General features: G+C 31.5%; 1 protein-coding gene across 1 annotated transcript in view; it reads left to right on the forward strand.

Moving 5' to 3' along the window:
• The window catches only part of LOC107444970 (uncharacterized), a 112,574-nt gene that overhangs the window by 84,555 nt on the left and 3,604 nt on the right, over window positions 1–24,415 (forward strand). The window lies entirely within an intron of this gene.

Below are 24,415 nucleotides of genomic sequence, written 5' to 3' on the forward strand. Positions count from 1 at the left end.
TTTTTCACATGGTGAAGATATGGGCAAATAAACAGCCGAAACATTCTTAAAATTGTTCATGAATTAGTCAGCGTATTAAATTATCTTCATCTATACGAAATTACTAGAATATGATAAAAGCTATTTTGCTCTATGGGAACACCAAAGTAAGTGCGGTAATTTTTACCGAAGCGCCTTTTCGTGCGGTAATTTTTACCGAAATGACTATTTCGTAAATATAAAATTTTTTATTATTATCGCTATTTTGGTAGAAAATTTCGCACTTCTATCATGATATCTCAGAGCATGGCATGCAAACCATTTATTCAGTTGAATTTACTTTTCAGTGTCTTTTTATTTTTACTAAATATAGTATAATTTTGATTAAAAGTATAATTTTAAAAACCGGTATTTCCGGCACACCATATGCACGAAAAAATTACCAAATTACTGGTTTAAATATCGCATACTTCGGTTTTATTACCAAAATTCTTCTTTTTTTTTTTACTGAAAGTATCATTAAGCCATACAATAATGATCATTTTACCGGGAAATTTTTATTAAAGTGGGACGATGTGCCGCTGGAGTAACACTTCATTGAGAATTCTCTTTCAATCCCATTAGTAATTTAAAATTAAAAGTAAAGAAAAAATGAATTCAGGTAAACCTAGAGAAAACCATGAAATTTCAAGTGCTACAATTTTTATTTTATTTTATTTTATTTTATTTTATTTTATTTTATTTTATTTTATTTTATTTTATTTTATTTTATTTTATTTTATTTTATTTTATTTTATTTTATTTTATTTTATTTTATTTTATTTTATTTTATTTTATTTTATTTTATTTATTTTATTTATTTTATTTATTTTATTTTTAAAATTAAAATGCAAATAAATTATGACAGGACTAAGCAGTGAGGAAGTTATCTTGCAATAATTTGTTTGCATTTTAGTGTTTTGAAAACATGTCAACAGGTCCAAATTAAACTTCATAGTATATTTTAGATTTAGCTCACTTTCATCTAAACTTAATATTTATTTAAAAAAAATTAAGAAAAAAACGAATGTGAAACAGAATCTGTTATGAAAAATTTCTCCCCTGTCATTTCGTCCTCCCATAATAGCTCATATATTTTATTTTATTTTTTTTTGCTTTTTTTTTTAAGGCTGTGCCACGACACATAACTTGAAATGGCATACAACAGCATATTATTGGTAAATTGGTATTAAAGTTATAAACAATAGAATATGGTTAGCTATAAAGGCTAATAATTAGCAAAAAAGGCCAAATATTCCTTACTTTATTGCAACATCGTATTTTTTTTATCGCAGCGCAAACTGCTACAGATTAATATCAATCGTAAATATTTATAATGGTCACACTCTCAGTAAATATATTGTAGGCAGAACACTGTAAATAAATTAACATACTGTAGACGACATTATACCGAAAACTAATTTATGCAGCGAATTACAAATTTTTTTATGTTGTAATTTAACAGACCATAAATTTACATACAGTGTACTGTCAATAAAATATCATGCTATATATACACACTACACATTTATTACATTTTTTAATTAGGTTAAGAAAAAATAGGTTATATTTACACTACATAAATTAACCACTATAGGCTGTAAAGAAAAAGAAAATGAAGGAAATAAAAATAAAAATATGACCACCGAAGCCGACGTCTTCAGGGGGTACCGGCCCCGGTAGCCATAAAAACAAAACCATTTCTAATTGAGGCAGAAGCAAATGCTTAAATTAACTCCCTCAGTACCCCGATGGTTTTGTATAGAAGTCCAGGAAAAAAAACATTCAATATAAATAACAAATTAAGAAAAGAAACTCAAACAAAATCATCAGAAAAATAAAAACTCATATAGTCACAGGTCAAACATCAATTTCACAAGCAAGCCGAATGAAAAGAAAAAACTGAAATCTAAAGAATATATAGGCTGTAGATTAATATTATATTGCTAATTAACCTGATGTTGTAAACATACTGTAATCTGAAGATTAATATTATACTAGGCTTACACACATTACACTTTTACTGCATAATTTTTTTTTTTTTTTTTTTTTTTTTTTTGTTATCAGACTAAAGTTCTTACTGTAGCTGAGCATTAAGCTGTAAGTTGGCATAGAATAAGTTAAAATGCTGTATGTTGTCACACCATAAATTCTGTTAATGGTAATAAAATTAACGTAAATTAATGGAAGGAACGGTCAGGAAAACAGCACATTCTGTTGGAAAAATTTTCAAAATTCAATCAGCAATTGATTTCCTAATTTTAATGTAGTAATCGTAAAAGCACAAAAATACCATAAATACTAACTCACTGTAAGCTGCTAATTAACAACTGTTACTTAACATAACAAATTGTAGACTGAAGATTGACACTTGGTTTACAACCAATTAATAGACACGAAAGCTGCAATTTAACGAGCTATTCAAAAGTCTTGAGGCAGAATTTTTTCGGGCTTTCTGCGACGAAACTCTCTAGCACTAATATCTTTCTGCAAGACACTTTCAATAATAACAAACATATAAGTTACTAATTTAAAATAGCAAAAGCACTGTGCTTATAAAAAAAAAAAAAAAAAAAAACTATATAATTGTTTTTAATTGAACATGTAAGAATTTCTTATTCTAATATTATGGGTGATATTCTTGCATTTTGCTTGCGGGGGGGGGGCACGCACAAATTATTTCCTTCTTCGAAATCACGTGAATCGGATTCCTCAAATGCTTGTTTCGTTTCGAGACTACAGGTAGTTGCAATAAATAATATCGTATAAAAAATATTTGATTTAAAAACTATCAATAGCAATAACTGCCAAACATTCGATAGAATTATTGCCTTAAAATGCTCAAATTCACGGTTCGAATTTTAAATATTGCTTGAAATATATCGGGATATTTAAAATCCGCGTGAAAATCAATATCAATAAACAGCCGAAAATACAATCGAAACATGACATCGATTTACGTTACCATCGGCGTAAATTGAGAGCGTCAAAAAGTGATCATCTGAATGCATGATTAAAATATTAGGTGTAAATTTCTGTAGAAAAGAAAAGTAATTTTTTGTTACTTTTCAAAAGAAAAATCTTTCTGCAAGAGCTCTTTAACGTTCTGCGACTATGTCGCTGTGATTCTGCTACGGGGTTCAAAAGGTTCTCAATCTCAGCGAGGTAGAGACGGTTTATATGTACCCCTAAGGCAGTGTTTCCCAAAGTGTGTTACGCTTACCCCCAGGGGTACGGGAACAGTTTAGTGGGGGTACGCGCTCCTATGCGAAATATCTAGCAACAAACGAAAATTTCAAAAATTTTTATTTAAAAACAAAGCTAGCCATGAAAATTTACGATTACGTAATTTTCCATTGGCTACTTTTTGCAGAGTTAATAGTTAATAATTAGTGGCGTCAACAGCCAGTTGTGATTTTTAACTTTTGTGCAATTTTTTTATAGTAGAAAATGCATTATTTTTTTTGTTAGTGGTACACAGCGTTACGAAAAATTCAGAAGGGTTACACAGAAGTCATAAGTTTGGGAAACACTGCCCTAAGGGATCAGTTAATAAATCATAAGAAGAAATTACATTACAGTAGAACATTTTTAGTTAGTTTAGTAGTTCGGTTAATTATTTTTAGTTGTGATTACTTTCTCTTAAATAAATTACAATAAAAAGCGACCTTTGAGAAGGGATTAGAAGCTTAATTCATTCCCAGAAACATTGTGTAAATAATTGACGTTTTCATAAAAACAAAGACATTTATCTTTCACTCAAATGACCAGAGAGAGAGAGAGAGAATTATCCAAATATGAACATCACCGTACAATAACTGTGTGTCACACACGTCAACGTGACAAGTGCCTGTCCAGCTGTCAGTCATGAGTGAAGGTCGACGCTTGTTGACACACAGCGCAAGTCGAGTGTCCCCCGTGTCACTTTGACTGATGCGTCCTCAGGAAAAAAAGGAGCAAATTTTTTACATTGATCTCTCTGGTGCGTAGCGTTTTTAAAAAGTGCTTAAAGGTGCTTATTTTCGTTATTTAAAAGCCCTTGAAGGTGCTTTTTTATTGGGTGTTTTTAAAAAGTGCTTCATTTTCTTTTTTCGAAAATGATATTTTTTTTCTTTACCATGTCGATTTTCACTACGTATTATGCAAAAGCGTTGTTTTCACATTGTTCTATTCAACGTTTTCACAATTCATTCAGACGCAATGCATTTCGGCGTACCGTCGGTCCGTGGCGTATGAAAGCGCCAATCGTTTTTAAATGATTGATGGCCTACTTGCTGGTCCGCATGTGCGTCTACTGAGTTGGGTTCGGTGAGATTCTCGCACTCTTATGTGCAACTCTGCTGCATTTTGCAAGATATTCTCAATTTCAGGCTTCATTTTTCACCCTCTGAAATCGAACCGAAAAATCTCTCGATCTTTTTATGGTGGCTAATATAATCAAGAAAAAGAGTTCTTCGTCAGAAACTAGTTCTTTTATCATGATCACGTAAAATCTTTGAAAATTATTCTGCCTTTTGTTAATGTATATAGGGCTTAAAAATATTTTTATGCGATTAAAAATATTTTTATGTGATTGAAAATATTTTTATGTGATTAAAAAGTACTTAAAAGGTGCTTATTTTATAACGAAAGATTTGCCTACGTACCTTATGCCATCATCCATGTCTTAAAGATTTTCAATTGACAGAAATGAATAACTGTTGAACCAGGGTTTCCGCTACGGTAGCTTTTTTCGCAAAATGCGAAAAGACCCCTCAAAAATGCTAAAATTCAACAAAGCATTTTCGCATTTTTGCTAATGGATTTTACTAAATTCCATTTAAAAAAAAGCTTCCGCGAAAAACCATGACGTTAACATCTTTAGCTGCCTTAATTTGATTAAAACTAATATTCGAAACAGGTTGTTAATGAACCATGTAAACAATTTGTTAATGATTAATATTGAGGGCCCTGAAAGTGCATTTAACTTTCAAGAAGCATTTGTAAAATGGGCAAACATGAAAGAAAGGAAGATTGTTAATTATAAACCAAAATGTTTTGATAAATAATAAATGTGTTTTTTTTTGTTTTTGTTATAGGTATTCTTTTTGATATTCTTGTACATTAAGCTATTCTTTGTCAGATAACTTACAGTACTTGTTTGATATAAAGTAATTTTATAAGCCTAATGGCATTTTAGCATTTTGCTAAAACTTTTTTTCAGATTTTAGCTTTTTTGCTAATGAATTTTTAGACTCAGCTTAAACCCTGTGTTGAACCTTCATTTATGTATGGATCATTGTGTCACCTATAGTAATAGGACCTATAGTATTATGTCACCTATAGTATAGTAGTATTATGTCACCTAGTACAAAAATGCTGTTTCACTATTTCAGTATTTTATTCGAAAAAACTGGCTCAATCAGATTTATTTTCAAAAACATAAAATACGGAATACATACGGACCGCCGCTAAAAATTTATATTAGGAAAACAATTACAGATAAGAAGAAAAAAACACTTGTTGCAAAATAACTTTTCCTCTCAGAAATCTGGTTTTTAGTTCAAAAGTTTCCTCGGCAGATGGCGTTATAAATTGTATGCATGCAAATGAAAGAAATACATTAAAATTCTACAAAATCTTTCAAAGAAGAAAAATTCAATTATTATAATTTGGAAAATTTCCTCTATCAGCTATGAATCGTAATCGGAGAAGGAAATCTGCATTCACCTAAATTCAATGGAAGAAACTGTCAAGAAAACAGCACAATCTGTTTGAAAAATTTTCGAAATTCAATCAACAATTAATTTCCTCATTTTAATTTAGTAACCGTAATCGTAAAAGCACACATCATAACGCAAGCATAAAAATTTAACAGATTAACAGATCAATGCTTTACTTGAATAAATTTTTTAAGTAGGTAACGAGGAGAAAAATAGGTTATAACACAACTTTTTTTCTATATTAATGTGTACGCAAAAATACTTTTTTAAATAATTTATCACAGGTGAAAAATGCATGAAAAATAATATGCATTATACAACAACTAACATACCTCAAGATAAGTGCGAGGACCATATGTTTTATTTCGAAAATGAACTTCACAATGGGTCAGAACGCTCAAATAAAATAACGCTTTTAATATTTCTTTTAAAACTTTTTCTAAATTACACGACGTTATTTTGTTCGTTATATTGGAATAAACCGTTCTGCTTGAACCTTCTAACAGACATTGAAATAAAAATGCGTGTATGGAATACTGAAAGGGATTTTATGTATCGGTATAAGGGAAGTGTCGTTGTAATGGAGTGCGTAATAAAAGGCCTAGACTGTGGTTATGTATTTTCCACATCAAACTGACTTACTGAACTAGCCAAACAAGCCAAACTCTAAGAGGATTGTGAAAGCATTCAAAATTCTATTCATTGTTTTTATTTCCAAAGTTAAAACTGTATCCCACACCATACAACAATTTGCGTTGTAATTTGGTGCAAAATAACAATTTGTGTTGTAATTTGGTGCAGGTGTTAAAGTGGTTAGTATGGTGGCTGCACCATACCGTCCAATCTTCTACAGCGTGAAGTAATTTTTCCTAACTGTTAGCATCGCCTATCATTCCAAAATTAGCACTTCGTCTCAAATAGCATGAGTGGATGTCAAAACATAAACAGATTCATTTTTTTTTTATATATAACATGTTCCTCGCATGTCAGTAACATGTCTGACCGAACACATTGTAAAGGTTCTGACCAGTGGCATCCTGACAGCTTCAGAAAAAAAGAAAAAAAAAAAAAAAAGCTGGTGGCTAAAATGGACTCGCTTCTCGATTACAATATAATGCATTTCGAATGAAGGTGGCAGCTTAAAAAAGTTTTAAAAAAAATAATAAAAAAAAGAAGCGCAAGCTGCTACTTGCCCTTTCGACTTCAGGGATTCCGTACACGGCTGCATCAGATCTCTTTCTCAAAAGAACAAAACAAGGAAAAAAATTTGATGGCCCCCGACTAAGTTTCGTTAAAAAAAATTCCCTACCTGATAATGCGGTCAGATAGCATTGATCTCGGGAAGAAATAGGCTACCACTTTTTTTTCCCCTGTTTCTTTCTCTCTCTCTCTTTTTTTTCTTGTCCAAATGTCAGTATTGGACGTACGCTTTATGTCTGATCTGTCAGTTTCTTCATTTGAAAAAGGGCGGCAGAGATTAGTATCGCTTATGAAGGTACAAGATTGCTTATGCGAGTTTCTTTATTTCTTGTTCCACAATTTTAATCCTAGGAGGGGGGAAAGTTAAGAGAAATGACTCACGGAGTCGCTCCGGATTCATCAAGGATTCCAAGAGAAAGTCAAAAGTCGATATTATATTCAATCTTACATCTAATAAAGCAATTGAAAAAGGCCTTTATAATATATAACCATCCGTGAACGCCGACCTAATTATTGGGTTTACGACTACTAATGCTCAACTCCGTAGCCTTGTAATGTTAAACCCTATCCAGAAGACAAGGGAACTCCTGGATCAAGTATTGGGAGAAATTTTGCCTTCGTGGAGGACTTTTTAGTTGATGGAACTAACCCGCATTTGCGTTATATGGAGAGAAAGACCACGAGAACCTCCCACAATTAGCACTCCCACACGGCAAGGAGACTCTAGCCCATGATCCGTCAACCACTGAGAATATTTCCCGTCAGCACTGTGGTCGTGTGCGGAATTCGTATCGATCAGCCATCGCCGGGATCGAACCCCGGTTCACCTCATTGGTGAGGCGAACGCTCTATCCCCTGAGCCATTGCGGCTCTAGGTCTTTATAATAGTAAAATTTCATAATGTTGATGCTATTATAGTACATTTCTATATCCTTAAGCCATTCTTGATTATATCTTTCTTCTGATGTTTAGCACGGAATGGATACAGAGGCTGCGGTGTTGAATAATGAGAAGGTTTGAACATTTGAATGCAATTACAGAAAATAAGTAATCGTAGGGGGCATTCAAATACAATAGAGTCTTGATAATTCGGGATGGACGGACCGAGCCTACCTCGAATTTTCGAATTATCGAAAACTCAAAATTCAATAAATATTTAAATAAATGGAAAAATATCAATTTTTAAATTTTAATATTTAATTGAAAAATATATTTAAAGAAAATTTGCTTATATTAGAGGATCAGGGTATATTTGCTACATTGAAACAAGCTATAATATTCATTATATTGCTGCTTAATTGTAATTTAAAATTATTGTATAATGTCTTTTGTTTAAACACATTAATCGCATGTGTTTAGCACACAATATCGTTTTTCAACATTCAGTTGTTAAAGTTGTAATCGTCAGCTAATTGCAAAATCAATCGTAGTAATCATTCCTTGTTATTGTGCGTGCGTTGGTAATTACTTGGGAGCAAGACTGACTTTTTTTTTTCTCACTAGCTCGGATTTATGGGAAACGCGAATAATCGAGACTCGAATTATCGAGACTCTACCGTATTGAGTAAGGCCCCTATATCTTGATCAGTGCTCTCGTACAAAAATCCCTTTAATTCCTAACTTCTTTTTTTAAACGAAAGAGAGAAAAAAACCCTGTATCAACAAATTTGGAGCAAATCACTGCTGAAAAAATTTCAAATATAAAATAAAAGTTAAATTTGGAAAATGGATATGATTTTAAAAAAAATAATAATAATTCCTCAAAGAGTTTCAAAATTATATGAAAATGAAGCAAAACTTAAATTTTGCTTTAGACAAAGCTACATTTTTATTAGAAATGAATGCTCAATTTCTTAGAATTCGATTCCGACTGCAGTAAAAGTCAAAGCAAAAGACAAGAAACATTTGCGACTTTCTTAAGAATTGAATCAAGTAGTTTTGGTTATGTTTGCTGACCCCCCAACAAATTTCAAAAAATCAGTATTCAGACCATGTAAAGATCAACACGAGATCTGATGGTGTGTATAATCAAAAACTCATATTTGTGAGTTGTTTCAAATTGGTTCAAGGTCAGTGTGCAGGCGGAAGTACATGCTGATGGCAAACAATAAATGTATGACGAGGGAGAGGAAGTTGCAAATTTCTGTTCCAATGTTCGATTGTTCGAAAGATGGATGGGGAAGGGTGGTAGATCTGAAAGAGTTGATCATCTCCCTTCAATCCTTCATTCATAAAAGATTTGAATCATTGGGGATTGACCACCAGATAGTCCGAATTGCAAAGATTGCCCTATTGAATTGTTTTAGTCCAGTTGTGTAAGTGATGAATCACTTTCCGAACAAAATAGGAAACAAAACTAACATAATTGGAATAGTTTTTTAATATTTACATATTCGTTTCTTTATTTTTTTACATTATTTTACGCATCTTTTGAAAAATCATTTTTAAATTTTTGATTTGCATCTTGATTGCACCGTATAAAATTTTTGTAAATTTTAGAATAAATTTTATTTTTTCCCATCCGAATACTGTTGGCGAATGAAAAGCAAATGGGCGTATAATTTAAGTTTTGTTAAATATTTCTAGAATCTTTTATTCGAAATCTCTTGAACCTTTTATATACGAAATTTCTCCATTTTCGATAGCTTTATGTACGTCAAATTTTATTTTTGGCATCGGCTATTTAAAAATTTAAACAAGAATGTCTGAAACTATAGATATTAATAAAACCAGAAGGGTGCGTAAAACCTTTAAAACAAATCAATTTTCCCTCCATAACGAGGTAATATGCACAATTCTGTAAAGCTTCTTTCATTTTTTTTAATGGATTTGTGATACTTTTTAAATGATCTTAGGGTAACGCAAGAAAATTGAAATGCGTTTTTTTACAAAAACAGTAACTTATTTTTTTAAAAAATGAAAATGTTCATGTAAACAATATATATTAAAAATTTTAGTACGCCTCTGTTATATGCGATTTCCACAAAAGAGTCGGAATGTATGAAAGAATCGAAATGGTTCAACCATCACAGTAGTAAAGAAACATGTTCCATCTTAATTTGATGGTTGCTGTTTGTCCAACAATACTAAACATAACATGATGGTTGAACCATTATATTTGTAAAATAATATCTTCCATCATATTCTAATGGTTGTTGTTGTTCCAACATTAATAAACAAATCTTGTTGGTGGACCATCAAAATAGCTATACAGCATCTCCCATCATATTTTGATAGTTCTTGTTGGTCCAACAATAAAAAACATAACTTTATAGTTGGCCATCATAATAAAACAACCTCTGCCATCAAAATATGATGGTTTATATTGGTCTATCAAAAATCAAACATTGCTTGATGGTTTACCATCATAACACAAAAGTAACATTTTTCTTTTGTAATGATGGAAAATGTTGTAGGATGGTCACTATCAACACATATTAGACCATTACGAATCTTACTGACACCAACATAAACCATCAAAATCCTTTGACGGTACCATCAAGAATTTTGTCCTGGATTGCGTAGCATACTTGCTGCAAAACTATCTCCAGAATATACATGAGCGTGTGCAATGCTGCGTATCAGTGATGAATCTTAATATTTAAAGCATACTGGGTGTCTACTTTATCTAGTATGTAAAAACGAATTTGCATCTGGAAGAACTTAATTCTCGATTGGATATAAGAAATAATAGAGAAATTCTCATTTCAGCGCAGGTGCGAAAGCTTCCCAACGAATCACAGTTATGTGAAGGGTTAGAAAACAAAACTAACGGGACTGGTAATGTAAGACAAACACTTTGCAAAATAAGAATAAGAATTAAGATGCATAGAGATGTTGCGTAGCAACCTATTCGTTCACGAAAATTGATTCTGCGCTAACTCTGAAGAGAACTAAGGATGCTCTGTAACGAAATTGAAACTTGAAAGAAAAAGATTTGTCTATTAAATAAATAAATAAAGAGGAAAGGAAACATTTTTTCATTCATATAACTTTAGGTGATCAGATTAATTATCAGTGTTCCATATACTAAGTTCGGCTACGTAGCTATAGCTATTACCATTTTTGAAAAGTTATGGCTACGAAATTACGATAAACACTTGCAATGCGATGCATTTAAGTCTCAAAAATATTAAAAAATTTTTAGTTGAAACTTTCACTCGTCTATATACATTACACTGTATGAAATTTTAAAAATATTTTTGTATAACATATGTAAAACAGCACTTTTGACATTTTCGAAACGTGAAGAGCGTCTGTCATAAAATATACGAAAATACTTCTTGATTTTAAAATAATCGGAATCGATATCGTAGTGTGATGGATGCTGGGAAGGAAGTGATCACGTGTTCGTTCGCCGTTGTGGTGTGCCCATTTCCGATGCATAAAATCGGATGAAAGTCGAAAAGGATTTGATTGATGACTGCTTTTTGAAAAATAGGATCTTAAATTTTTTTTTCCTTCATTTTTTTTTGTTAAAGAGAGTGAAGCTCTCTTTTTTTCTTTTCTGGAAACTTCCACCATTTTTTCTTCTTTCCTTGCCAAATCAAGAGGTGAAGAATTACCAAAGATCTACCCGAGATGATAATGGAAGCTCTTTCTCAAACTCTTTTTTCTTTATTCGATATAAAAGGTTAAAGGGGGAGGGGGAGAAGATAAGGAAAAAATATATATATCTTTTGGTGCTAAGACATCATCCTTTTTTTTTTTTTTTTTTTACATGAATGCTCTAAATCTGGTTGAGATAAGAACAAGATTATTCTTTTATACTTAACATCAATATTAAAACTTAAATCAACGGTTACAAAAAATCAAAATTATACGAAAAGAAAATGCATTTATACTGGCTTTCTTTCTAAAAGCCACAAATATATTGTGTTCAAAAAATATAAAAATTAAACTAAAACATAAAGTTGAAAAAGAATGAAAAAAAAAAATTATTAAGTTGTTCATTTTTTGGAATGAAATTCGAAAGATTCCGTTTTTCTATGGGCAATGCAGAAAAAATTATTGAAAGGGCTCTGCAAAATGGTTATATATATATATATATATATATATATATATATATATATATATATATATATATATATATATATATATACTTCATATATTGTTTAAAGTAATAATAATTTTAAAAAATGAAGCATTTAAAAGTTATCTGTTTGCGAGTTTTTAAATAGTGTCGTCACTACTAGCTAATAACTATTCTTACCCCTATATATATAAGATATGAGAATAAATTGTGCACATTAACATTTTATTTAATAAAATACTCATATTCTTTTTTAGCAATGCAAACTTTAGTTAGTACGAATTAAACTGTAAAAACTAAAAATTTGAAAGGTGAATTTTAAAAAAAAATTTTTTCCCTTCTACAGGTAACGATTTTTTTTTTTTTTTTTTAAATTTCAATAAAAAGAGCAAATATGAAAAGTTCCCTGTCATACTTTTCATTCTTTCTTTCCATTTTCTTTCAATTGTCATACAGTATAATTAAATAAAAAGAGTAATAGTACTTACTTTCTCGATTCTCTCAAAAGTAAAGAAAAATGCGTTTACAGCGCCATCTGTTATAAACTAGGAAAGTTAAAAAAAAGGAAATGTTATTTTCTTCTGTTATAATATATAGTTTAAAATTCTAGCTTTGCGGCTACGGAACCAAAAATAATTAACCTTCCTCTGGCGTAATCCCGAATGTTATAAACAAAGTTTATTGAGCTAATTGTGAACGTTATAAGCTATAAAAGACTATTTTCAAAAATAATTAATTAGAGGCGTTTTATCAATAATTTTCTTAAATTATATTTTAACTCTTAGTATAGTTATGAGCTTGTTATAAAGTTATATATCAGTCATGTAACTGCTATGAACGTTGAAAATGGTTATTAGGGAAACCTATTACTTTATTAAAGAGTTTTGTTACTTTATTTTGATTTAAATGCAATATTTTATAAATGCGTGTTTTTCATAATTTGTTAAATATTCGAAGCATTATATTTTCTTTTGAAAAATTCCATTTTTATTTCATTGGCATTTTACTTGAAATAATTTTATAAAGGCAAACGGAAGATTGAATTGATCTAAATATAATGAGAGGATTCAAAACTTATCACTTATTATAAAAACTACCTACTCGCGGAACCACTTTAACTTTTTCAAGGAACCATAGGGTGTCACAGAACTCCATTTGGAAACCTTTGCTTTAGTATACGCCACTTAAACTGAAGATTTCTTAATTTCTTTTTGGAGAAATCGCTTCAAATAAAATTGTTAACAAAATCATCAGTTTACCAAATTAAAGTTATCAATATCAATTCTCTCATAAGAAAAAAGAAAAGAAAAAAAAACTCGTAAGTAAATAATGCAGCATCGAAGTCACTTTTTAAATATCATATTATATCGGGGTATAAGCTGACTCTTTAAGCTCCGAAATTTCTCGAAAATCAGAGGGTCGACTTATAACCCGCCATATACGGTATTAAGTATTAGTTCAAAAACCCTTTTCATTCTCCGAAAACTTAAGGTTTTTTTTCCTCATGACGTTTCATGTTACTTTAATAATTAGCATAGTTGGTTAAAGATTAACAAACTTTAACATAACAGTTTCGAATAACTACACTGGTGTAAGATATTAAGAGAATTTGCAGACTTGGTCGAATATCTCTAAAACTACTGGACCGATTTTAAGGAAATTTGATATGTACATACATTGATACAATACAAAACAAGTAACCATTCAACAATTGTAATACACACGCATGATTGTGCGTAATACTCGTTGGAGTCGGAAGGTACGAAATTTCCACAGGACAATTCAGGCCAATTTCTATAGGAAAGGATAAACTGTCTTATTTCAAGTATGAAATCACGCTACAAGGCCTGTATATTCGTAAGCGGGGACCATATCAACCATTTTTTTGTTTTTTTGTTTATTCTGCAACAGCTGTTTCATACCTTCCGACTCCAACGAGTATTACGTATGATCATGCGTGTGTATTTCAATTGTTGAATGGATATTTGTTTCGTATTGTATCAATGTAAGTAGTACACATCAAAGTTCCTTAAAATAGGTCCAGTAGTTCTAGAGATAATAGACCGAGTCTGCAAATTCTCTTTAATTTCTTGCACCAGTATATTACAATCTCAAAGCATTTATGAAAATAGAATATTCCTTTCTAAAAAACGTAATTTCATTTGACAAAAAAAAAAAAAAAAAAAAAAAAAAACAGCCACTAGCCTCAAAAATTCGTTCAATATTCATCGAGTGAGAAAGATTGTGTGCAAAGAGCTTTTCTCTTAAATATACCATCCTTGGAATGAAAAAAAAAAAAGAATTACTTTTTTTATTCTCTGACCATCCAAGTGCAGTCTCGATTAGCGACTGAATAAGAGAGACTTCACTATAGTCATTTCAAAGATATCCACCACTTACGACTTTCTTTTTATTAATATCGTCTGAAGCACACTTTAGGCGCGTGCAGTACGTGGATATGGCTAGTTATTGTTCTACAAAACGAGCATCAGACTAGTGGGCGAGCCCTTGAAACTTTTCTTTTTTTTTTCTTCTTTAAATTTCTTTTTCTCTTTGATGGTTTTGTTTAGGAGTGGGACTGCCTTAAGTCGATAACTTTTGCCACTGTTTCCGGTTCTGGCTTCTTTTTTTTCATATTTTTAGCCTCTTTTTAATGCGATGCAATAAAGTAATTTTCAAGATGCGGCCACAAACGCATCTTTGTATTGCGATTTAATGACAGTCTGCGCGTGGTCTTTAGTTAGGCGTTGGGGAACGAACGGATTAAAAAGAAGAAAAAGAAAGAAAGAAAGAAATTTATGAAGAAAAGAACATTTAGGTCGTGATAGTAGTGTGATGGCATTTATTTCTTTATTAAGAAAGTAAGATGAAAGTGCATTCGCTGTCATTAAAATTTATTTCGAAAATAATTTCTTTAATTCGGTATAATTTTAAAAATAATGCGAATTGCTTTCACAGGAATCACAGGTTGGATTAAATAAAGGGAACACTAGAACTGGTCGATATATAGTGAAGTATAGATACACTTAAGCATCGCCTTAGAGTCATTTCAAAGATTCTCATGGCATATCGTGAATACCGTTACTTACGATAAATATCGATAGAACGATAATTATCAACAATGATGATATCGTGATCGATGTCGACAAAATAAATATCCAATGCAATAAAAGAATGTTGCAAGTACTATCAATAAATTAGGTTATAAAATACGATAAAACCGTGATTATTATTAGAAATACTAAATATCTGATATAATAACATGGTGAGTATTATCCATAACGATTGTTTTCATAACAACATTATCGTTATAACTTATTCCACACGAGTGACGAAAATACTAATCCAGGAATTTAAAAGAGAAGATGGAAAAATTAAAAAATAAAATATTTTTAAAAAATATGTAAAAATTTTTTAAAAAATTAAAAACCCAGAAAAAAAAACGGAAAATATATAATCTATGTTAATACAATATTAGCATGCACTCTTTTTTGCGGATATAATCGTGTGAGCTGATGATGAGATTATACAATCCATATTAATACAATATTAGCATGCACTCTTTTTAGCGGATATAATCGTGTGAGCTGATGACGGGATTATGTATTTTCATTATTTTATTTTCTGGGTTTTCGATTTTCTTTTAAATTTTTACATATTTTTAATTTATCTTATATACGTTGCCCGTAAAGCTCAAATGTACGCATTATCTTCTCAGTGAAGTTCAAAGAATTGTTTATCTCAATCCCTCAACTAATTTGAAATTGATTGTTTAGATTTGATTCCTTAAGAATCGAAAATGAAATAAATTACAGGTTAATTTATTTAAGTTCAATACAAATTTAAACTATTTGATACTTAGTACTATTATTTTATATAGTGATAGATGATTGATTCTATCGGCTTATCTGCATTGTGGGATTTTAGTAGCTTAATTTTTTAGAAAGCAAAATAAAAATTACATGAATAAATTACAATATGATAAAGCTGGTGTTATTCCAGCAACCATTATACGGGTATTATGCAGATTGTCTAGATAATTTCAGAAATTATGCAATTTAACAAAAAAAACAACAAATTTTTGAAAATTAGTTATTCTAATAAACAATTTTAATTTGAAATTTTCTTGTGAAATTAATGCACCAATGTTTTCCCATTATAATTCTTATCCATTTTATAAGTGCCAATTTTTACTGTACGCATGTTAGTTTAAGCCTAACTTTTTCAATAATAGTTGCAGATAAATTTGAATTCATAGAGATTTGCAGATAAGGGACACTGAATTCTGCTAGCGGACACTAAGCGGATTGTGAAATGCAAATCGCGCATCCTCTGAAAACATGATGATCACTCAAAAACTCATTTATTTTTCACCTTAATTGCAACATGCCATGGTGGCTCAGGGGATAGAGTGTTCGCCTTCCAATGAGGTGAGCCAGGTTCGAATCCCAGCAAAGGCTGGTCGATACGAATTCCGCACCCGGCTCGTGTTCACCACAGTGCTGACGTAAAATATCCTCACCTGCAGATGGATCATGGGTTAGAGTCCCCTTGCCGTCAGGCTAACCACGGAAGGTTTTCTCGGTTTTCCTCACCATGTAATGCAAATGCTGGTTTGCTCCATCAAAAAGTCTTCCTCGAAGGCAAATTTCTTCTTATACTTGATCCAGGATTTCCCTTGTATTCTGGATTGGGTTCAAAATTACCAGGCTACGGAGTTGAACATTAATAGTCGTATTCCCAAAGGAGGGTAGGCTGTTCAACGACGTTTATAAAATAAAATAGACTATCTGATTCTGTTAGGGTTTCGGATAATTTTTAATTTATAGAGATTGCAGATAAAGGACTGTAAATTCTACATCCAGGCCTTGTGAAGAGCAAAGGGTGCATCCCCTGAAAACATGATGATCACTAAAAAAACCCATTTATTTTTCACCTTAATTGCACCATTATTACAAAAGCCTGTTTAAAATGACCGCAAGAGAGAATCACACTCTTTAAACACCGTCAATTACATATCCGAGTGACAAAAAAGGCTATACGTTACAACCTTAAAATAGAGGTGAGGGTACAACGGACAACCCTCTATTAGGACAACGAAAACAAAAAAAATCCTCAATAAGTATTATCTTAGGACTCCTCTTAAAACTTGAGGCGGTTTCCTAAAATGGATGATTTTTGTAACTACCGGCGTTTCACTCATAAAATATAAGTTTTGTCAATAGAAAGGCAAACAAATGATCTTCCATAGCTTTCTGATAAACAAAACAATTTGCATTCCTCAAATTGCGTTTGGTGAACATCTGTTATGGTGACATCCCGTTTTTAAGAATTTAGTAATGACACATATGAATAAAATTTCCATTTCTGATAATGGATATGTTACATCTGGAAATCGGTTATAAATAAATGAATATTCAAGTGTTTATGATCTTTCCTATCTTACATTACGCAGGTGAAAAATAGCTCCTTGCATTGGTTTTGCGCCTATTTTAATTATTGGTTGACTATGTTTTTCGAAACTTTTTCGCCAAGGAAAATATTAAAAAAAAAAAACACAGATTAAGTTCCCCAAATTTAAGAGAAAGTTATAATTTTAAACTTCATATAGAATAAAGATTTATCTAGGCTATAGAATAAACAAAAACGAAATTAAAAGTTGTAAATTTTTTTAAAAAAATTTACCCATTTGACAAGATTTTTTCACCTAGTTGAAAAGTATCCAAATCCATGAATAAATCACAATTTTTGCAAATTCTTTGTGCCGAGATTATCACAATTTTTAAACACTTCAAACAGTTAATCACAATTTTTAAACACTTCAAACAGTTAATAACAATTTTTAAACATTGCATATCTAAATAATGAAAAATTTTCCGAGAATAGTTTGCTCTCGTTTCTTTTAAAAGTACATAAAATGATTCCTGCGAGTATTTCATAAAAATTAATGAACATTCCAAGAGAATATTTAATTATTAATAATATTATAAGAAATAATGATAAAGACTCAAAAAATTTTAAATGTGTTTTTATTACATTCAAAAGCAAAACGCAGCGACGTTTATCTTTTTTGTAACAAATATATTACATAACAGTAATAATAATCAAAAAATGTGCCATGTATCTATTAAGTTTACATTTGAACCACAGAATAAAAATCGAATTTATTTTAAAATTCTGTTTTAAATTGTTAGTTAATATTGTAAGTTACTGGATACAAAATAATATTAGTTATTAGCTTAATTTTAAACTAGTACGTTTTTTTTTTTTTTTTTTTTTTTTTTTTTAAATACTTTTCTTGTACCTATTATAAAAGGATTCTTCATTTCTTTTTTTTTATTTATTTATTTTTTGCAAAAAAACAAGAAAAGTTAACTTTAAAAGATCTGAAGTCTTTAACATACGCATCGATTTGAAAAATTATAATTTTAAAGTCAACGATAGTTATCAAACTATAGTTGTCAAACCCTTTGGCATGTCCGTCTTGACATATCCGACATGTCAATAGTTCCTTATCCGTGTGGGTATTGAAATTCAAAAATTACGAAATTTTGTCACTATAACCGTGAGAGCTGAGCAATCATTTTTAACATCATTTATGAGCGCATAGATCAGGGCTGTCCAACTGCAAGGAGCCCATGGGCCAGAATTCCGGTCACTGATCACCTGGCGGGGCGCAGTTTGAAAAAGTTGAACAATAACCTCTTACCTCTTATACAATAACAATTAATAGTTGAATTATTAATTATAAAACAATGGAACAGAAGGATTATGAAGCAATTTGCTTACGGGAAAACTAAGGCCGATCAGCCTGAATAAGAAGTTGGTGGGCAGCACAATGTGTGTTGGAGGGCCGCATGCGACCCGCGGGCCTCCAGTTGGACAGCCTTGACATAGATCATAATACCTTTAAAATTTTATTCCGTTCATTCAAATAGTACGCTCTCTGGAGCAGTGGTTACCAACTGGCGTCCCGCGGACCGCATCCGGCCCTCAAAGCCTTTTTTTGTGTAGCCCGCGAACTAAAATATATTAGTTGTCGTTTTTTTTGCGAACAATTTTCGTGAAAAATCTGTATAGGTTTAAAATACTTTTCTTTCGCTTAAAAAAAAACCTAATTTCTTCGTTTCTGTGAAATTTAACATAGCAACGTTGCAAAAAAATTTATTTCGCAGATTTTGCATCCAAGAAAATATTGATTCAAATACAAAAATAATCGTGAATGTTGCTCTTTTTTATTTCGTTTTTTCGTGAATATAATTTAGCATGTGTGTATCAGAAATTTTCCCGAAGAAATTCTCCCATTTATCTCTTCGAAACCATTCATATTGCACGAAATTATTTCCATTTGTAAATTTTAAAACGCATAAAAGAGGGAACGAATATCATGTTTTATTTAAATTCCTTGAATTGAATATCGCATGAGCGGAAAAGAAGAAAACATTTAATTTCAGATGCTCGAGAATTTTTTTTCCTGTAATTCCTAATAAGTCGAAATTTTTTTTAATTTATAGCAGAATTAAATTTAAAAGAAAAAAAATTCTTGTCACTAAGTTTTTGATTAAGAGAAGATTCAAAATGATACGTAACAAGCATTATTTGTAATGCTAGTTATTTTGCTTTTTAATATTAAAAAAAAACTTTGATAAAAATCTGACAGTAATATTTAATATCCCTTCAAACGTTAAAAAGTCCTATATAAACTTTTGATAAAGTTGCGGCCCGCCATTTGACTGGTGTTTTTAATTGCGGCCTCCAGCCACATGTAAGTTGGAAACCCCTGCTCTAGAGGGTTATGCATCGGCGAAATTATTTTATAATCACCCTGTACATATATTCCCCCCCCCCCCAAATGAACTATCTTTATGTGAAATGTGTTTTTATGAAATGTGTAACAATATTTTTACCGAGTAAATAAATATATAATTAAGCTCCACCATTCCGCCTTAACTTTTAAGGGGAAAAAAATTCCTGTTACTAGATTCACAACTCCATTTGTAAGGACGATTTGTACACCTCATAGTTACATTCTAAAACGACAGAATAACAGTAATTTTGAAATAAGACGAATATTTTCTAAATAAGCACTCTAACTCTATTCTAAAATGACACGCCGTCCATTTTGTGGCGTTAGACCTTTTATTAAAGGCTCTGACAAATAGCCCGAGGCACAAGTTACGGGTCTCACATTTCAGAGCGCTTGTTTTAATAGCCCGAGTTATAAATATTCATTTTAACGAGGTTAGATAGTTTTCTACTATTCTGAGGGAAATAACTGCGTTTACTAATAACATGCATCGTTGAAGTGAAATACCATGGTGCATCATTGGAGCACGTGGCTTGCTGCGTTCGTAAAGTGCGCTCAACATGGAGGACATATCATTACTCGGCGATCAAGAACAGTCATTAGAAAAGTATGACATTTTTTTAAACGACAAAATTGATCAGAATATGGAATTTGTTTTTTGTCCCCCCAACATATTTCTTATGCCTGTCGAATTTCAATAAGGTCGGGAAAAAATTCCTTTTGTAGGACATTTTTGAGACATTTCATCTTTTTTATGATAATTTGTGAGAGTTTGAGTCAATAATTTTTAGATGTTTTTTTTTTTATCATCAAACCTCTTTGAATTGTTTTCAACATTGTTGTCAAAAATATTTAAAAACGAAAGCTTCATTCTGAAATAGCCTTAATCTAAAATACACCCTATAATTTCTTAAAATAACTTTTTTTATTCCTTATTTTTTCGTTATAAAAATTTTCCAAATGACAATAGCTCAAACGTTTCATACGAAGACACCCGACAATAGCCAGGGTCGATCGCTGCATTGTTTTGAGCCTCAAACTGACGAACTTCTATCGAAATATATTGCCATGCAGTGTAACTCTCCATCATGTGTGAAAGAGGACAAAATTTAGAATATTCCCATGTCAAGATTCTTGATGGTTCCATCAAAAAATAGTTCGATGGTTAGTGTGATTCTTGATGGTCTACATCATTTGATAGTCACTCCTCATCCTACATTTTCCATTATGTGTTTATGGTTTATGACATGCCAACAAACTTCTATCATTCCGTGATGGAAAATGCCATTTTAATACTATTATGAGGACCATCAAGAAGAACCATCATGAGAAGTTTGACATACAAGGACCAACAATCCATGATGATCCGTGATGGTTCCAACTATACATTTCTATGATGGTTTAATGAGATTTCTTGCTGGTTCTCAGGAATGTACGATCAGAACAATTTGTTTTTTTTTTTATTTTGGACCATCATAAGTCAGTCCGAATTCCTACAATGGGATGGTGGTTGTTCATGATCATTCCAACATTTGATTTCTAAGATACTACGATGGAAATTCGTGCTGTTTCAACATGAACAAACCATCAATGCAAGTAGCTATTCTTATGTTGGACCAGTGTAAATCAGTCCGAATTCCTACATTGAGATGATGGTTACTTTTGTTGGTTTCCATCAAAAAATATAATGGCTCATGATAGATGGTTTATCTAGGGAAAACCATTAAAATTTTTGGCTTTGTTTTCCTCAATCCCTTCGAGAGTGATGACGGAGAAATGTAAAAAAAAAAAGATTTGAAAAAAGAAACTGCAAGTTTTACTTTTTACTGAAGCCTTTTACGACAACTTATGAGAAAGAAACTGAACTATCTGTATCTTAATAAAATAACCAAAAATATTGAATGTGTTTTTAATAATTACTCACACAAATGTAATTACCCAACTTGACTGTATCTTTCGAAACACATAAAATTTTAGCGATCGTCAAATCAAAATGGGAAAGAGTCTTATTTTAGCATTTTGATAAATTCTTTTGAGCGCATAATTATAAAAATAAAATTTTCCAATTTAATTTTTCAATTAAATTTCTCACAATGCTTGATCCAGGAGTTCTCTTGTCTTCTGGATTGGATTCAAAATTACAAGGTTACGGAGTTAAACATTAGTAGTTGTAAACCCGAAAAGTTGGGTCGACTGTTCAACGACTGTTATAAAAATAAAATAAAATAGGCACTTTAAGAGTCGTGGTGGCTCAAGTGATAGAGTGCACGCCTTCCAATGAGGTGAGCCGGACTGGAATCCCAGCGACACAGTACCCAGCTGGGGTCTACTACAGTGCTGACTTAAAATATCCTCAGTGGTAAACGGATCACGGGTTAGAGTACCCTAGCAGTCAGGCTAACCGTGGGAGGGTTTCGTAATTTTCCTTTCCCTGTAACACAAATGTGGGTTAGTTCTATCAAAAAGTCCTCCACGAAGGCAAATTTCTTCCAATACTTGATCCAGGAGTTCCCTTGTCTTCTGGACTGGGTTTAAAATTACAAGACTACGGAGTTGAACATTGGTAGTCGTAAACTCACACTTAGGACGGCTGTTCAACGACGGTTATAAAATTAGAAAAATGGGCATTTCAAGACAAAATTTTGATATTCACGCTTATTTATTCCTTTAATTTTTTCTTTTTAATTTTTTTTTCTTTTCACGTTAAATATTAATCAGCGTCTATATAGGTTTTCGTCGATTTCGTCGAAAATAAGACCAGAATTTATGAAATCTACAAACGGGAAGACTTTTTCTGTCTAAAATCTACAAAAACTTTTTTTTTTGTATTTTTAAATTGAAAGCAGTGGAATAAATATCAAAATTAAATGCTATGGAACACTATAAAATTGAATGCAATAGAACCCTTTGTAAAATAGAGGGAAATGGAATGCTCTCAAAAATTAAATACAAAGAGATACTTTGCAAAATTTAATGCAATGAAATACTTTTATAAGCGGATATCAGAGGAATAATCTGCAGAATTAAATGCAAAGTACTCTAAAAAACAGAAAACGAAAGAAAACTCTAAATAATTGAATGGAATGTATAACTTTTAAGAACGGGCTCCAAAGAAATTCTCTGTAAAATTGAACACTTTTTAAAAACGGACAGAGGAACACTCTGCAATAATTGTTGACTAAACGAGTTCAATAAAAAAAAAATATGAGAAATTTCTAGATTTTTTTTCTTTCTATGCTAAGCTGCCATGATCTAAACAAAGTTATCACCTGGCCCGTTGTTGGCCAACAGTTTCTATCGAATTCTCACGATTTGTTCTTTTTCGAGAATGTAATTTGTGTCTGAATCATATTCCCTCGATTCATCTCATAATTCCCTTGAAAAGAGGCGCGGAACACCCTCCGGTTATCCCCATTCCAAATTCACCGAAACGGAAGAAAATTATAGTCGTTTCCCAAACCAATATGAGCATTTGTGGCTTAACCTCCTTCATTTGACCTCCTAATGCAGCGGGCAGCTGGACGTGGCGTGAAAAATATGGAGCCAAATTATGTTAGATTAATAAAAATAATGAAAAAAAAAATGGCTTCCAGTACTGTACTTATTGTTCTAAAGAATCGATATGGCTTCTTGTCAGTGTCTTTTCCAAGATTTGAATATTTATGAAAAAACCCTGAGGTTTCGTGATATGAAAGACACTTTTTTCTTTCGGGACAGCAGAAGCTATAGCCTATAATGACATAGCTGCTGTGGAAGCGAAGAAACATGAATATATTAATAATTATGCTCGACTTGAGAATATTCTTATGCGTTGTGAAACAACAGTTAAACGTTATCTTCGGCATTTTATAATAAAAGAGCGTAGTATTTCTTTTGATATTATCCAACCTTCGCGCTTATATATAATTTTAAGAACCACTTTAATATTTCTAAGTATAAATAAAGGTGGAGGAAAAACGCTTTTTTCAACACGTAAATTTGTTGAGATATAGGCTTTTTTTATATTATTTCTGAGATTAATGGGAGAAAAAAAACCTTTTCGTAGTTCTTATAGTTGATTAATAAAAAGATATGCGACAAAAAGAAAAAAAAAAACGTCTTAGAATATTTTTGAGGTCGACACTGAGATACCTTATTAGTTATACATATGTATTTAACAATATATACCTAACTGTCTCCTATACCGTTCATCATATCATTTTGCATTTTCATACACGATCACGCATGAATCTTTCGCGCAGTTCATTTACTACAGAACAATCTCGCGTTCTCAACAGAGTTTGCGCTGAACTTACATTTGATAGCGTGCAAGATGCTCTAAGTGTTAAATCTCTGTATTCTAACCGTCTCTTTACTGTTCTGATCTACGACTGTAAATTTTGAAAGGATATTCTTTTGCTCTATCGAAACGAATAGTTTTGCTTCCTCTCTATGGTCCCACTTACAATATGATTCCATTACGAGTCTATGGTCTCGTTTGCATAGTGAGATAACAATCGAATACAATTTTAATTTTTTATAGAATAATCCTTCCTGTGCACAATCAATCATTTGCTCCATGGAAAGATCGAAATGAAACTTTCTTCGAACTTGGAATATAGTTGTATAACCTGCAAGATAATTTCAGGTCATACTCCATTTTACATGAGTCCAAAT

Source organism: Parasteatoda tepidariorum, chromosome 8 (assembly GCF_982258835.1).
Source record: "Parasteatoda tepidariorum strain Cologne lab strain chromosome 8, Ptep-v5.0, whole genome shotgun sequence".
Classification (NCBI taxonomy): domain Eukaryota; kingdom Metazoa; phylum Arthropoda; class Arachnida; order Araneae; family Theridiidae; genus Parasteatoda; species Parasteatoda tepidariorum.